The 15,855-nt window shown below is 39.0% G+C and overlaps 1 protein-coding gene and 1 long non-coding RNA gene across 2 annotated transcripts in view; one reads left to right on the forward strand and one right to left on the reverse strand.

Annotated features, from left to right (window-relative positions):
* runx2b (RUNX family transcription factor 2b) overlaps window positions 1–15,855 on the reverse strand; it is a 95,199-nt gene that overhangs the window by 66,757 nt on the left and 12,587 nt on the right.
* LOC115415422 (uncharacterized) overlaps window positions 1–15,855 on the forward strand; it is a 50,562-nt gene that overhangs the window by 15,306 nt on the left and 19,401 nt on the right. Inside the window, exon 2 of the long non-coding RNA XR_003934801.1 lies at window positions 1,017–1,197. This is a non-coding gene — a long non-coding RNA (uncharacterized LOC115415422). The remainder of the gene's footprint in view (window positions 1–1,016; window positions 1,198–15,855) is intronic.

A 15,855-nucleotide genomic window follows, 5' to 3' on the forward strand; every position in this document is an offset into this window, starting at 1 on the left:
CAGCCATTTGTGAATGAGGATGAACCATCTTGTGACAGCATTGCAATTGAACGCAGCACGAAAAACCCTCCAGATTCCTCAGCCTGCAAGTAGACCTAATGCGGTGACTGCTGCTGCTGACTTCCAGTAGCCCGTCTCCCCGAAAAAATTAACAGAATTAGATACTCCTGTGGCCTTTTAATCCAAACAGTCCACAAGTTTTCCAAAAAAAAAAAAAAAAAAAAAAACCCTTTCCTACAGCTGCAGCTAACCAAAGTTTCTAATGTGTGTGCTTTGAACAGTGCTCTCACATATTGTTGACGGCGGTTTGGGATGTGTATTTGTGAATTACAATGACTCCCTTTTTTTACTCTCAAAACATTCCAGCAGCCTGTGAGATGAAATGCTGGAATCTGAGGCATGATGCTAATTTGAAGACAGAATAAATCTATAAATCTGACTTAGTCTCTTGCCCCGGGGATATACAGCCATGATAATTACAGGTTGACTTTGCAGACATGCAGACATCTCTCATCTGTATTGCTAATAGTATAACCAGCAGGCTGCTACGTGCTTACTCAATGTCTAGCATCGGGGGTTAGCAGAGGTAAGTTGTAACAATGATATCATTATAAAGTAAAAATCGGTTGTCTCAAATTGTACGTTGTTATGACAGAGATTTACAGCACTTTAAAAAGAATTATCTGTTTGTTGTTACGCTGCATGTCAGTTGTAGGATTATCCATAAATTAGCATTCATGAATAATTCTGAAATCACAAATGGAAATAGCATTTTACAGAAATACAAAGCCAGATGTGCAGCCTGTTCCATGGCATTAGCTGGCAACCAGCATTAAAACATATCTGCGAGTACATTGTGACGCTTTGATTGTCCCTCGCGTACAAACAAACAGGCAACCCTTTTCACTGGCAGCATGATTATCTGAGGAAGATCTAACACAAAGCATAACGGATGATCTGTGAGGACAGTCCTGCATCTGGTTGTAGTTAAATCCTTGTTTTGCTGTGTCCTTCAGACTTGGTGCCATAGGCCCAACTGCTCATGCAAGTAGAGTTCATATGGACACAAAACCAACATGTGGTGCCTGGAAGACTCCCCACAGAGGTCAGCTTCAGGACTCACCGGCCCAGGAGACAATGGATCAGGACTGGGTGGATTGGATCGCGGGTACAGGCCATGAAACGAACACTTCAGAGGTTTGTAGCAGCGAGACATAAACTACACCGGTGGCCACATGGGAAGCTTTACTGACTTAGAACATGTGAGAAAAAGGCCTGCTCAGATTTAAAGTGCACATTAAAAGTGTCTTTTTCTCCAGCTTTTCATTTTATTTCTCTGTCTATTCTCTGCTGACTGGGTGGGCTGTGTAACGTCCGCTCTGGGGACCAAACAGAGCAGGTGAGTCTCCAGTCCAACCCAATCAAATTCTCTCATTCTCAGAGACATGATGAATTAATATGCATGATGCTAAAACACGCTTCGACGTCTGCATTGGGACGAGTTCATCAGAGGCAGTTATATTGTTTTTGCATGGTCAGACTTTTCCGGGTATTTTTGCGGCCTCCTGTTTGCACACCTGGCGGAATTGTGAAAGTTTGTCTTGGGTCATGTGTGTTTACCCACCCCAGGCCCCAGAGGTGACCCCATCACACCACCGACAGGGAGGCCAGCACTTGCGTGTGGCGATTTCCAAAGTGGCCAGGCTTGGAGTAGGGCCACACTGCCTGCGCTGCCTTTCAGCAATCTGGCCCCGCTCTGGCTGTGCCTGGAGGGGAGAGGGAGGGGGGAGGGAGGTGGGAGGTGGTGGCTAGAGGAGAAGGGGAGGGGAGGGGGCTTATTGGCAGGGCGCTGCAATGTTTTCAGAAGCACAGACTTCTGGCAGCATCGTTCAATATGATGGAGAAAAATGCTTGCTGCTAATGAAAGCCAGCAGTGTCTCTCCAATTGGGCTACAACCCGAAAGGCATTATGTAACTGACATACCGTAAACATTTCAAAATTGTCTCTCAACAAATTATCAGTGTTTATTTTTTCCACATTATATCTGATATTTCTGAAACAGTTTGTAATTGAAGAAGCTGTGCTGAACGTAACAATCTTAGACTAAGCTTCTTTTGAAACCAAGGACAATTTGCCTGCGATTATTTTTCTATTTCATTATCGAATAGTCCTCCGGGCGGCATATTTTAAGCGGGCAATTGCAAGCGTAGTTTCTTCATACTGAGACGTTATACACTAAGGTCTCCATTTGTATCCATAAATAAACAAAAACACAAGGATTAACTTTGCAACCTTAGGTCTATGGTGGATGTTTTACTCCGGATGTGCAATTTGACTTCAACATCTATGACAAAAATCAAGATCCGGACTTATCAGAGATGTGCAAACGCTTATTCTGCGATCATCAGCGAACGGTGAATGCTCCTCTTTCACTCATATTTTGACAGTGGTGTTTTTGGCCTGGGACCAGTGCTGCACCTAGAGTATGTATTACTCAAATATTTATCTTGTTCAGAAATACATGGCTATATTGAGATAGGAATAAAGTAAGATGATTTAATGGGCACACTAGAGGACCTTCTAGGGTGCCAAAGTTTTGCAATTTTGGTGGTCTTCTTCCAAAGATCAGACACCCAAAGGGTCGTTTAGGAAACCACGAGATGCCATGATTCAAGACCCACTGTGAGGACATGAAAGTGTGTAGAAGATGGAAGGGTCTGGATAGCAATTACTGTTCATCAAGGCAAATTTCAAAGGGTGACTAAATTGTATTGCATATGATAGATTTATAGTTTCTGTTTTGTGTGTCTTCCCTAAAGAGTCAGGGTGGGGAAGAAACATTTGGTTTCCGTGCAGACACTATTACTACACAACAACAAAGTATGCTCTTCTTCACTGGAATAGATTTTATTAGTTAGAAAAAACACTTGAAACTTGCATTTGAAAAGACGAATATGAATATGCAAGGCTGACCGACATGCATGCTCTGTTTGCTGAACTGTTTACCGACTGCCTGCAAAGCAAAGTACACTATAACCATTTAATCCCACTGAAATAACAGTAACAAGACATTAAAGGCAAAATCTGTCTCGGTTTTTATTTGGAATTCTAAATCTTCCTCCTTTTGACTTTTATGTTCTAGACCAGCATAGAAAATGTGATTTTCCAGTATATTTAATGAACCAACTTTCACTTAAAATAGACTGAGGGAACATTTCATCCTTAAAGCTGTTTCCTCTGGAAGAATTTTTGCTGCATTTGAGAAGTGAGTAAGTTTCTAACTTGCACGTTGCACTTCATATATCACTGTTAATGTCAACTGTCATAAACTTAAAAATAATATTTGTCTTGTTGTATTTTTCTCCCTGTCATGAAATTTGATGAAATGTTCTAAAGTGTCTTTTGTGTTGTTCTTTGAATAAGCAGCCACAGGAATAGATGTTTCCAGAAGGCACTACTAAAGTTACAGCATGAGGGGAATGAATCAATACACTCCAGTTCTGGTTTTTCACTTGAAAATGTACTGCACTTAATCATTATACAATTCTTTGTTTAAAAGCACTGTGAAAATTTCATAATAAAAAAACATCTAATTCCTTAGCTATTAATGCTGGCTTATTTTTGCTGTAACTGAGTACCACTTATCAAAAAACACAAATTAACTGATTGCAGGACAAAAAGCAATACTGTTAAATCTGTATATATGTTCAATGCTGCAAATTCATATTAAAATAACATATATCTTTTTGATTGCAACAATAAATTAGAATTTGAATTTTACATTTTTTTCTGACTACTGCTAGCTGTGCTATAAAATTAAAATGACATCCTTTTCATTCATTTATTTAATTTTTATTTTATTTTGTTCCATCCACTTTAACACCAGGTCAAGGCTCAAACCCTGGTCCTGAAACAGTTATACAATATAGATTTGTGATGGTGATGGTCTGTAAAATGCAAATTTTCATAATCATAATTTATTCTTATATCATGGTAATAACTGTTATTATTGAGATGTAAAATTTTCTTGTCTTTTGGATTTATTTTGTTTACATTGTCAACTAAACCCTTAGAAATGTTTAAAGTTTAGTTGTTTTACTTCATTTTAGAATGTGTATTTTAATATTGAACAAACATTTTATAATTTTTTAATGTTCTACCTCAAGATTTGTTTCACTGTTTTGTCATGTTCTGACCATGAACCATGACCATAGGTTCTTCAACTTTCACTCATGAACAAAATATATTCTTGAAAGAAACAGTGAGTTCACATTTGGCGTGACAGTTATTGATATTGACTGATAGCATTTTTGTTTTCTATATGGTCTTGGTTTGTATAATTTTTGATGCTTTTGAAGAAATGTCAAATAAAATATTATTAGACAGTAGGGATGGGAAGATTATCCGATACGTATCGATACGCCGACACACGTGTGCATGATCCGAGTGCACCGGTAGAGAAGCTACGAGTGAATGAAAAATTTGGAATAATATCGCGATGCATCGGTTATTGAATGCTTGTATCGATAAAATTCGATCCGTTCAATAGAATATATTTTTACTTGCATTTAAAAGTGTTTCTTTATTTGAGTAAGTTTTTCTTTTCTTCAGACCCACATTAACGTGTGCCGTGGATTTGTGGATGTGTACACTGCACTATAGTCTGAGCTCTGTGGACCCACTGTGGCACGAGCACCCCGAATGTATACTGTAATGTCTGTATCTGTATCTGACAGACATAGAAGGAGGTGACGACATGTGGTTTCTGAACGTGTACTTTTTACTAGATCAACTGTATTGAATACTGCCGTACATACCGGAGATACTTCCTTAAACAGTGACATACGTATCTAACAGCGCATCCCAGACTACCTTACACAGGTGTCTCTTAAAGTGACAGAACCTTTTTCTGTATTACCTACATTACAAATACATTACATTACAAACTGATTCATCGAGGGAGCAAGAAGTTGAGTGTCAGAAACATGCAGAGAAATGACTTTGGAAACCAAGTCCTAACTTTTTCACCTGACTGTATGTGAGGCACATGTTCTGAAATTGCACAAAAGCCACTTTATAAAAAGTAATGGTCTTATTTGATAAATAAGCAGTCAAGCTCATTGAATTGCACTGCATATTTTTTCTTTTTACCAGAATGAATGTGTTGAATCAGAATGCGCTTAATCGCTCTGTATTGTGATTTGGGTGTGAACCGTATCGTATCACATTGCGAGGTGCCACATGTATCTTTAATATATCGGATCGGAGATGCTCTATCGAGATGCATATTGTATCAACCTTCCAACTAAGATTCCCAACCCTATTAGACAGATTAGAAATGAGATAAACACATCCAATGAGACAAAAACATTAAACTTAATAATTTGCATATCATTAGCCTCATAGCATAACTACTCAAATCATATTTTTGGTTAAATTGTGATATCTGTGAAACTTCACTCTCTAACACTGCTGATTCATTTTATGCAGATTACACAATTCAACAGCAATTATGCTATGACGCTAATGATATGGTGGAACATTGCGATGTCAAAAAAGTATGTGAAACTCTTGGGATTTTCAATTGATGTTAAAAGGATATCATCAAGGGTGAGTCTGTGAAGAGGCTGCAACTCTCCAAAACAACATTACTGCCTGTCTACAGTTTGCAAACAGCCATGTGGATAAGCCAGAGAGGTATTGGAAGAATGTTCTGTGGACAGATGAACCCAAAAGTAGAACATTTTGGCTTAAATGAGAAGTGCTAGATTTGGCACTGACCAAACATTCCAACATAACGTTAGCCTCATAGCATAATAGCCTATATTATATTTTTGGCCAAATTGTGATATCTACCGTACATAATTTTACTCTTCTAACACTGCTGCTTCTTTTTATGCAGATTTCACAATTTGGATCAAAATATGACTTGGTATGATGATACAATGGCAATTATGCTATGAGGCTAACCATATGAACCTTACATTAAATGTGAAACAGCGGTAGCAGAGTCATGATTTGGGTGTTTAACAAAGATGACTCGCCATCATTCATAGATGGGACTATGGCAGTGTTTTTCAACCTTGGGGTCGCCTGGAGTTTCTAGTAATTGATAAAAAAATTGTAAAATTATTAATAAAAAATATTTTTAATGATTCAATAAATATTTCATTATAATTAAAACACACACTTTTTCTTATAAAAATCAAGTTCAAATAAAATGTAGACTAATATCTGAGAGGGTATGTTGACTGACCCGATCACGTGACTGCGTACGTTACTATGCTTCAACCTGCCCGGACACAGTCGCAGTCAGAAAACCGGACCGAACAGAGAATGGAAAGATTTCTTCACCCGCCTCGCCCCGCTAAGACATCTCTAAGAGAAAAATGTCTGTGTTTTGAATGTCTGGGGTTGCCAGAAATTTGCGATGTTAAAATGGGGTCACGAGCCAAAAAAAGGTTGGGAACCGCTGGACTATGGATTCTAAATCGTACCAAAAGATATCAAGGTATCACACATGAACTGAAGCTCAATGGAAAGTGGATCATACAGGAAGGCAGCGATCAATTTCCATCCAGACCATAATTCTATAGAAATGCTGTGGAATAACCTGAGGCAGTAAGCGCATGAATCGAAGCCAACCAATATCCCTAATTTGAAGCCATTCTGTGAGGAAGAATGGACTGAAATTCCTTCAAGACAATTGAAGTATAGAGGAATGGTTACCGTAAATGTTTAATTGAAGTTATTACTGGAAAATGTGGTCGCAGTAGTTGGTTAAGACGCAGGTTCACGTACTGGTGCCTCAAGCGTCTATGGTAGTTAAAGACTTGAAATATGATTATGTTCGCATTTATACAGAAAAAGCGTAAATCCTAAGAAAGGTTAAAAAATGTGTAAGCACCACAGTGACTATTTTAGATCCTGCAAATGTATTGGATTGACATCTCAAACTTATAAAGCTTAGCTCGGACTCGCAAAACTATAAACTCTGTGATAACCTTAGTCAGAAGCTGTTAGTTGTATTTTTTTTTTTTTTAACAAAACAAAACAGTACTTGTTCTTTTACTATTTCTGAGAATGCACGTTTGGTCAAAAATAGAATCAATTCCGATGATCCTCTGTGAACCATCCCGAAGCTTTCATAACATGTAGAAACTTGGGTGGCCACGATAAATGACGTTTGACATTTAGAACTGCTTGCATTCATAACAGTCATTACATCAGTGTTCCCTAATGGTGGTTCTTATTTTAATGGGCAGGATTATATGAAAGGCCGTGACGTTTATATTGAATCTGTTGCACCTAATTAGAGTGGAATGGTAGACGGAAGGGTCTGCTTATTCACAGGCACAAACCACCCGTCCAGATTCACAAATATCCTTTCCACTATAGTAACCGCAATGCTTTTGTGTTGTTTCAGGTACACTGTCTTCTTATTTTATTAATTTCAGCAAACCTCAAAGCCAATGAGAAAATACATGTCGTATTATATCAGCGTGAAGTCGAATTTAGCGTGACATGAATTTCTTTGAGACGCTCTAATTTTGGACAATACTGCAAGGCTCCAGGGAGTTCAGGTTTCATGGTATCAACGTTCCAAAAAATCGCATTAACTTTTGTTGTGAGAGCTCAAATGCCACAGGGGAGCCATCTGAGGCCTAGTGTGAACTGCTACTACAAAGTCTCTAAGCGGCTGCAGTTATCTGCTCTGACCTTCTCTTATAACCGAGGCCAAGTTTCCCTAAAGCATCTTTGTGCTGTAGTAAGTTCATCTAGGTTCACTGTAAGTAAATGTACAAACAAGATCTCAGTGACAAGCCTCACTCCTAGACTAAAAGACTATACACAGAAAGACCGAGTATAACTGCTGCTTCAGAAATCAGTGTTTTATAGGGAAGCTGTCGAACATGTGAACTTTGATTCAGTAGTCCCAGAGGGTGACTTGCCCAGCTGGAGAGAACAGAAAGACAGACCATCGCAGATGCTCTGTATGTGTAATACAACTGACGGAATGTGCCTGTATGATATACAAGTGACTCATCCTTTTCTCACAAATGCCTTCATTTTAACTTCAATTTACTGTCATGACAGCTGCAAGATGAAATATCACCAATATAGTTATCGCTGCTTGCAGAAGAGGCGATGACTACCCACCTATTGAAGGCATGACTGAATCTCAGAGCGCCTGCCAAGGGAGGGAGATCCCCTGCTAAACAATATGATATCACTTAATCCCGCTCCTATTCCCTGAGCAGCCAAGCCCACATAGGCTTTCCACTCAATAGTGATGACTGGGCTCTCTGCTGATGAAAGAGAGGAGAGGCCCATTAAACCTTACGACTCATCGGCTCATCTGAGTAATCTGGAACAGGCAGAGAATCGGAGGAGTGGGCAAAACTGAATTATAATAGAGAGACATACAACTGACAAAGAGATCTGACTTTTTATAGCTTAAACCATAAAAAGCACTTAAGTAAGTCAAAGTGAATTCAAATCTACTGAAGCAGGCCTGTCGATCTAACTGGTCTAACATGAAAGACAGTATTTTATTTTATTTTCAGACAGAATGGATTTGTAGCTCTTGAATTCTGGGACTATGTGGATAAATATGACCCCCAGCCCTTCACATGACACTCGATCAGGCCTGATGATGATGATGATGATGATGATGAACATCTTTAATGTGACTAGGGATGTAACGATTACCGGTATAAACCATGGTAAAATTTCCAACGGTTAGTATTGCCGTTTAAATTCTAATTATCATGATAACCGTGTTCGATTACTGCTCTTTAAAAATCACGGTGATACTGCTCATTTCCTGGAGAAGCAGATCACCCTAACATGTTTTAAAATCCTTATTCTTTCAGTATATTTTACATTTGTTCAATAAACAGTTTAGGAAAATATGACTGTGTTTCACTTTGTGTTTGTGTGTGTACAATACTGTATATGTGTGACATTGTGAATGATCTGATATGGAAAATGGTCAAACAAGCTCCACTGTAACCTGTCCAACTACTTTTTTTCCCACTCAAAAAACAGAACTGATAAGGAATTGGATTGGTGAGCAGAATCGACAATGGCACTGATATTGATAAAATCCTATTAATTCCCATCCCTAGTGTAGATATCTCTTTTGGCCATAAGGTGCCATCTTTAATGCACATTTGTATGTTTGATGTTTACATGTTAATATTTCAATGTTTCTGCCAACAGAAAGTAGATTATGCATGTTATTTCATTTGTTTTTTTGTAAATATAACTTGGTTATATTATTTCAGTGTGTGTATAAGTACTTTTTGAACATTTTGAGCACATTTCAACAATACCGTGATAATAATGATAACCGTGATAATTTTGGTCACAATAACCGTGATATGAAATTTTCATATCGTTACATCCCTACATGTGACATAAAATGTGATAAACAAACAAATACAGGTCATTCTTTACTTTAATAAATGGACTGCTAAAATTGATATCAAACTGGAAATACACTTATTCTAACCTGATTCTGATGTTTTACAGTGAGTCTCAGGTTCAGTTTCACTTTTTTTTTCCATTTATTGATAATCAGTGATCCAGATTTATTAATTTAGGTATTTTTAATTAGATATATTTTTCCTGCTGCAAACTATTATATCAGCCTTTAAAAATCCAATATACTTTTACCTCTACCTCAACCATTCAATAGCCAGTGGCTGCTTAATAAACATGTGCCTCTATGGAACAAATTACTCATGAACATAAAATAGATGAATTACAACATTCATTCAGCAAGGAAATTATAATTGTAATAAATTACATACATTTTTTTTCTTCTTCTGAAATCCGCCTTCCTCTAGACAACTTTTAAAATGGGTTTATTGTGCATGTCCATGCTGCAATAAAGATGAGAATATTGTTTGGTGAGTTTTTCTAGACTGGACCCTACATAGAAGGACATACACAAGAAACTACAACTAAATTACAGCAACAGCCAACCTGAACTGGGTGCTTCTATGGAACTGGGTTCATTTTGGTGTCTGGCACGTTTCCTGCTTTTTAGACCCAATAATACAAGAGAAATTTAGACATATTTCCTCCCAGGATGTACCTAATGATGACCTAAGATAAATGCAAAAAAATTATACTCTTACTCTAAGACATTCCCAAATTAATGAATTTTTAATCAAATATTGGGGCCAAAAATAGGACCAAAACTGGGACATGAAAAACTACCTAGGTGTCAGTGCATTTGATCTGAAAAACATGGCTTGAAATAGTCTTTATATATAGTGCTGTAAATAAAGACACTGTGTTAAATTTGATGATCCTTGTGGTTTTTCTAATCCAGACATGCAGGTTTTTGCGGTTTTTTTTTTCTTTCATGTGGCGGTCCCATTCCAGGTTTCGTGCGTAACCCATCGTGTCCACTTGCGTTACATGCAGAACCGGCCCATTTAAACACATAAATTACGACTGATATTGTAACAGCGGTCATTTTTGTGAAACACTCTGCCTTGCATAATTAGTTCAATTCCCAAAATGCCTGTGAGAGAATAAAGAAATATTGTTAAAAATAGTGGCACGTAATTTCGGTGTCCTTTTTACAGTGTTACATGTGGAATTTGTATAAAAATACTAAAAAATAATAGAAAAATGTGTTTTATCTGAAAAATAGTTTCTCTTTTATCTCTGTAAATACTTAGTTTTAAAATAGACCCAAAGTGCTTCCAAACTTGCTTCATAACATTAGTCGACATCTTGTTTGAATTTTCAGCCCCCATCTCCTGTTTTTAGGGACCAGTTTCACAGAAGCACCCAACTGTTGTTCCTGCAGCTACAGTAGGTCAGCCAGCCTCTATGTTCAGAGGAGATACAAACTTACAGGTCATGACGACAGTGGTATATGAACAGACAGCTCAAACTATGATCCCTGGCTCATAAAAACGTGTAAAATTCCTATTAAAGCTCTTAAGTTAAAAGGCAAGTTACATAATAGTGGCCCTAAGTAGGTGACAAAGCACTTTTATATCCTCCCAAGACCCATGAAAGTCAAAATTTTGGCTTTTTTACATTAAATAACTGTTTTGATTGGAAACAGCATGATGCAACAGTTAAATTAAATGGAATGCCTTTTTATTTTTTAAGTGCAGCTGTGAAACTTGTCCCCTACAGAGGATAAAAATGCATTCTGGGTCTCAGGACGATATAAAACTTCCAGACGATACTTGAAGGATTATTTCAAATACCGTTTTATCCTCTTTTAAATCCCATATACTTGGTGGGGAAGCAAAATTTACAATATTTTGAGGCAGGGATTGAAAGACAGTGTATGACCAATTAGTTTATTGAAAGTCATGAGAATTTATTTGCCACAAGAAAACTGACATAATAGAAAATGTTTTTATTCTATGTGTCCTCCTTCTTTCTCAATAACTGCCTTCACACGCTTCCTGAAACTTGTGCACGTGTTCCTCAAATATTCGGGTGACAACTTCTCCCATTCTTCTTTAATAGTATCTTCCAGACTTTCTGGTAATAGTTTTGCTCATAGTCATTCTCTTCTTTCCATTATAAACAGTCTTTATGGACACTCCAACTATTTTTGAAATCTCCTTTGGTGTGACGAGTGCATTCAGCAAATCACACACTCTTTGACGTTTGCTTTCCTGATTACTCATATGGGCAAAAGTTTGTGAAAAGGTATGGATAATAGTGTTAGGTATGATTATGACATCAATATATGTTTGGTTTCAAAACAATTGACGTAGTGCCTGCTGAGAAAAAACAACTAAATGTTCATTGTAAATTTTGCTTCCCCATCCTGTACATCATGGGATGAATACAAAATTTTGGAGTCACTTTGAATAAAATTACACTTTTTTTTCATAAGATGTATCCTGAATTTTGCTTGAGAAATGACTACTTCAGCACCCACTAGTATCAACTTTATTAAAAATCCAAATGTGCAGTACAGAGCATCCACTGTGGCTCATTTAAAAGTTGAAAGACTTGTTTCAGCCTGCAGTTTCCCTAACTTCCGGACTATATAGGTCAGGGAAACGTGCCAAAAGGCATCCTGCATATTGGCCACACGTGTTATGCCACACATCACTGACTGACATTTGATGTTTTTTACCTCTCCACTTCCACCCCTCTCATCCCTCCTTCATTTCTTTTGGAGCTGTTCACCTCTCTGTTCTGCTGCCTGTGCTTAGTGCTCCACTTTTCTCTCCTCTCCTCTTTGTTTCTTCTTTCGCTGGATAGTGATTGTGATGGAGAGGTTAATCCGGCCGGCATATGGTTGCCATCGGCGGCAGATCTACCCATAATGGTGGATGGACAGTGTAGGCTAATCACGATCTTTGATCCTCCATGAAACCCTCAACTCGCGTGGCTCTGATTTCCCCGCATCACTGCCACGCTGAAATGAGGAGGCCCTGCCGCTCTGGAAGTCATTTTGTGCTTATTACTTAAGCCTCAGCGTATCCCCATTGTCTTTGCAAGCATTGGAAATGACTAGAGGCTGTGCTTCTGTGCAGTCAGCGGTGTGGGTATTTCCTTTAACTGTGGTGCTTTGTTGGCCAACTTTGTGCCTTCTCGCCCTCTTTCCACGGCGGCCAACTTTTGATGAGAGCTTTAATTTGATGTTGTTAAGGTTGTATGGTTTCAACTTTGCCATTTCTTTGGCTTATAATAGTGGAGCTTTTTTTTCCCATGCAAACTCATAGCCTGTTGGGCGACGTCCTAAAATGGCCTCCAGATTTATTGGTGAGTTTTTTCTCTATTCCAGCCAAACCTAGAACATTACTCAGCAGTAATTACCACAGGAGTTGACAGGGTCGCTGCTCGCCACGACCTACGCACATCCAAACGTCAAGGTGCGCAGTGATTGACTAATGCAGTACTCTTGAAAATGCACAATTACAGCTTACGGACTTGGGTTTTGTGACAGTGTCATCTTGGCGGGGCTGAAACAGCACACCAGCTGAGCTCAGGATTGTCATCAGGGCAATCACTGACACCTCAGCAGTAATTAGAGTAAGACTTAGGGAGGGCATCAGTCATGTCCCAGTTCCAGTGACTCATGACCCCCTTAGTACAGCCTGCGCGCACACACACAGCCACATACACACACCTCAGTGCCGCCTGCGCACACGTGGAACCAGTCAGCGGACACTGAGCCTGGGCAAGTCTTAAGTAAAATGTAGAGGCTTTGAATGGATGATCTGTTTACAGGGAGAAGAAAGGCGGGCTATCAGGTTGCTAGATCTGGAACACATTGATGTTGATGCTTCTCCCATTGTCAGATGAAACTGTGGATCTATTTGATACACAACAGATGATTCACAGGATATATACAAATGCTCTGCATGGCTAAGGGGAGATTCAGATTTGTGAAATGTGAATTAGCATAAGGCTGCATCTGTGCTGGTCAGGCACTGCGTCAAAATGTTCGGTTTCATTGCTTCTGTTACTGTTTCCTTCATAGCAGCACGGCTAATTAACCAACTAATTTCAAGTCAATATTTAAACTACAAATTCTGTAACAAATTAAAGCTCAACAGATGTAATCCTTATTTTTCTGTGTGAAGAGAGGTTTGCCATCAAGTTGAAATTAAAAGTTTTGACAGCTGTAGTCCAAGCAACTACTCCTTTTTACCCAATATCCTCCCCAAAGGCCAACAACTACTGGCAGGTACGCTCACCCCTGAGAACTACAAACATGAGGGATATTTGACGCAGCCAGTGTGCCGGCATGTGTCAGCTTTTCTGTTTCAGTCCTGTCTGAGGCACACCTTTGTGTGTTGCTGTGGAGTAAATGGATATTTTCCTCAAGGATACCTCACAGCAGAGTTTGTGTGTTCACCAGGAGCTTTCAGTGCGTGGTTGGAAGACAGACTACACTGCAGACAGATCTCTGGTTTAGCTCTGGGTTTGCCTTCTCCCCCTTCTCCTGGCCAAAACTATGCAGATGAAAGTTTGGAGTGTAACAAAGTGATTAACAGTGGTACAGCATAAATGGCTAAGGTTTGCCATATTTCTCCTGCTGGGTGGTAACCTAATGGCCATATTAGCATTAATTCAATTTTCCTCCATCCTGTCTTTTCAGAGAGGCGCTTCATTATAACAGGGACATTCCTGATTTTTACAACGCTAACTGGGAACACAGAGAGGGAAATAGTCCACAGAGCTACAGCAACACGACAAAGTTTCCCAGGAAATGGGCGGCTACTCTGTGACTCTTTGTCTTTTCTTTTTTTTTTTAATCAAACAGAAGTTGCTGCCTTTTATTTTAAAGAGCTGTTTGTGCACTTTTTCAAAATGAGAAATGCAGCCCATATCCTGTTATTGAAGGGCTGGGTGTCTTTATTGCCTGGTGAGCCAGCAGCACATGGCACTGTCCAACTCTGCATATCAGGGTAGCTGGGTGAAGCGGCAGCATGTTTAGTCATACATTAGGGCGAAGGACACTTAAGTGCTACCTGATGTTAGCGGGAGTGCATGTGGACACAGTGGGGTTTTTTAGGCGTGCCTCAGAAAGTATGCACAATAATTTTGCCATTTACTGCGGTCTTGTGATGGTGCACTGCCGCTGTTATATTGGTTTGGAATGTACCATTCTATTTTTGAGCGAGCCCACTCAGTGGGTTGTGGGCCACTACGGCCACTGGCCCACTCATGACTTTTACAACAAAGCCAGATGATTGGGTCTAAATCACTTGACGAAGTTGCCTTTTTGACGCAGTACATATTTGAGGCGATTGTGTCAACATTTCTACACAGCAACATCCTTTATAAAGAAATATGACTGACAGAGCGGACGTTGAATTTCACCACAGTGTTTTCCCAAATTCTACCCAACAAATTGCCCTGTTGGGATTTCCAAGGTTTCCAGTTAAATACTTAAAAATCAAGTCGAGATTGATGCAAATATTATAGAGGAAAATGTTCTTTTTTTCCTTCTGATTGCAATTTGACCACAATTTGTTATAGATCTTGGGAATGTGTATGCCTAAAGAACAATCCTCATTCTGTGGCTGCCTGTCCCATTCATCTGTGTGAATGGAGCTTGTAATTACAGAGCAGTGCAGTTGTGTTTAAATGGCAATACAGTTTGCAGTTTTTCACATAAACTGTCAGAAGCTTGAATCTGAAACGAAGCAAAATAAGCAATATTTCTGTGGAGAGTCCCTGCCAATGGCCTGAACAAAATAACAACTCCCCCCATCCAGGCTAACTGCTGTGGCTGCCCTGTTTATTTTTCTGGACAGAGTTCATCGATGGAATTTCAGAATTAACTGACAGACTTAAAAATATTTATTGAAAGGGCACCATAGCAAAATGAACATCAGAAAAAAAGCATCAAAAAGCGTCCATCATCGCCATTAGGGGAGTATACGAGCATGGCACAGCTGTCATTTCATTTCCACTTGTGCTAGATTAAATAAAGAGCGAGCACCAAAAATGTCTCCGTACTCTGGAGTCTCCAGCTCCATTTGACTGACCACTTGTCAAACTGAGAGAGAAAAAATGGCACACTGTAATTACAACTCGCCACAAAACTCCGAGCAGTTATTAATGAAAATAAAATATATTATCCCGTGTTTTATCTTAGATCTCCGATGCCTAATTAGTTTGGAAACAGAAACATATTGTTGATATTAGAGTGATTAGTTACCATCAGATTGTAATGTTATACAGTTGGAATCATACATGAATATTGATCCATCATGCAGCGTCTGTAATAGTAGCTGCAGTAGTTGTACTAGTGGTATAGTTAAGCTTTAAACCTCAAAAGCATTTCATATGTGAGCTGGCTTTGATTTGGAGCCTGAATGGAGGAATAATGGGAGGCA

This window comes from Sphaeramia orbicularis, chromosome 24 (genome assembly GCF_902148855.1).
Source record: "Sphaeramia orbicularis chromosome 24, fSphaOr1.1, whole genome shotgun sequence".
NCBI lineage: Eukaryota > Metazoa > Chordata > Actinopteri > Kurtiformes > Apogonidae > Sphaeramia > Sphaeramia orbicularis.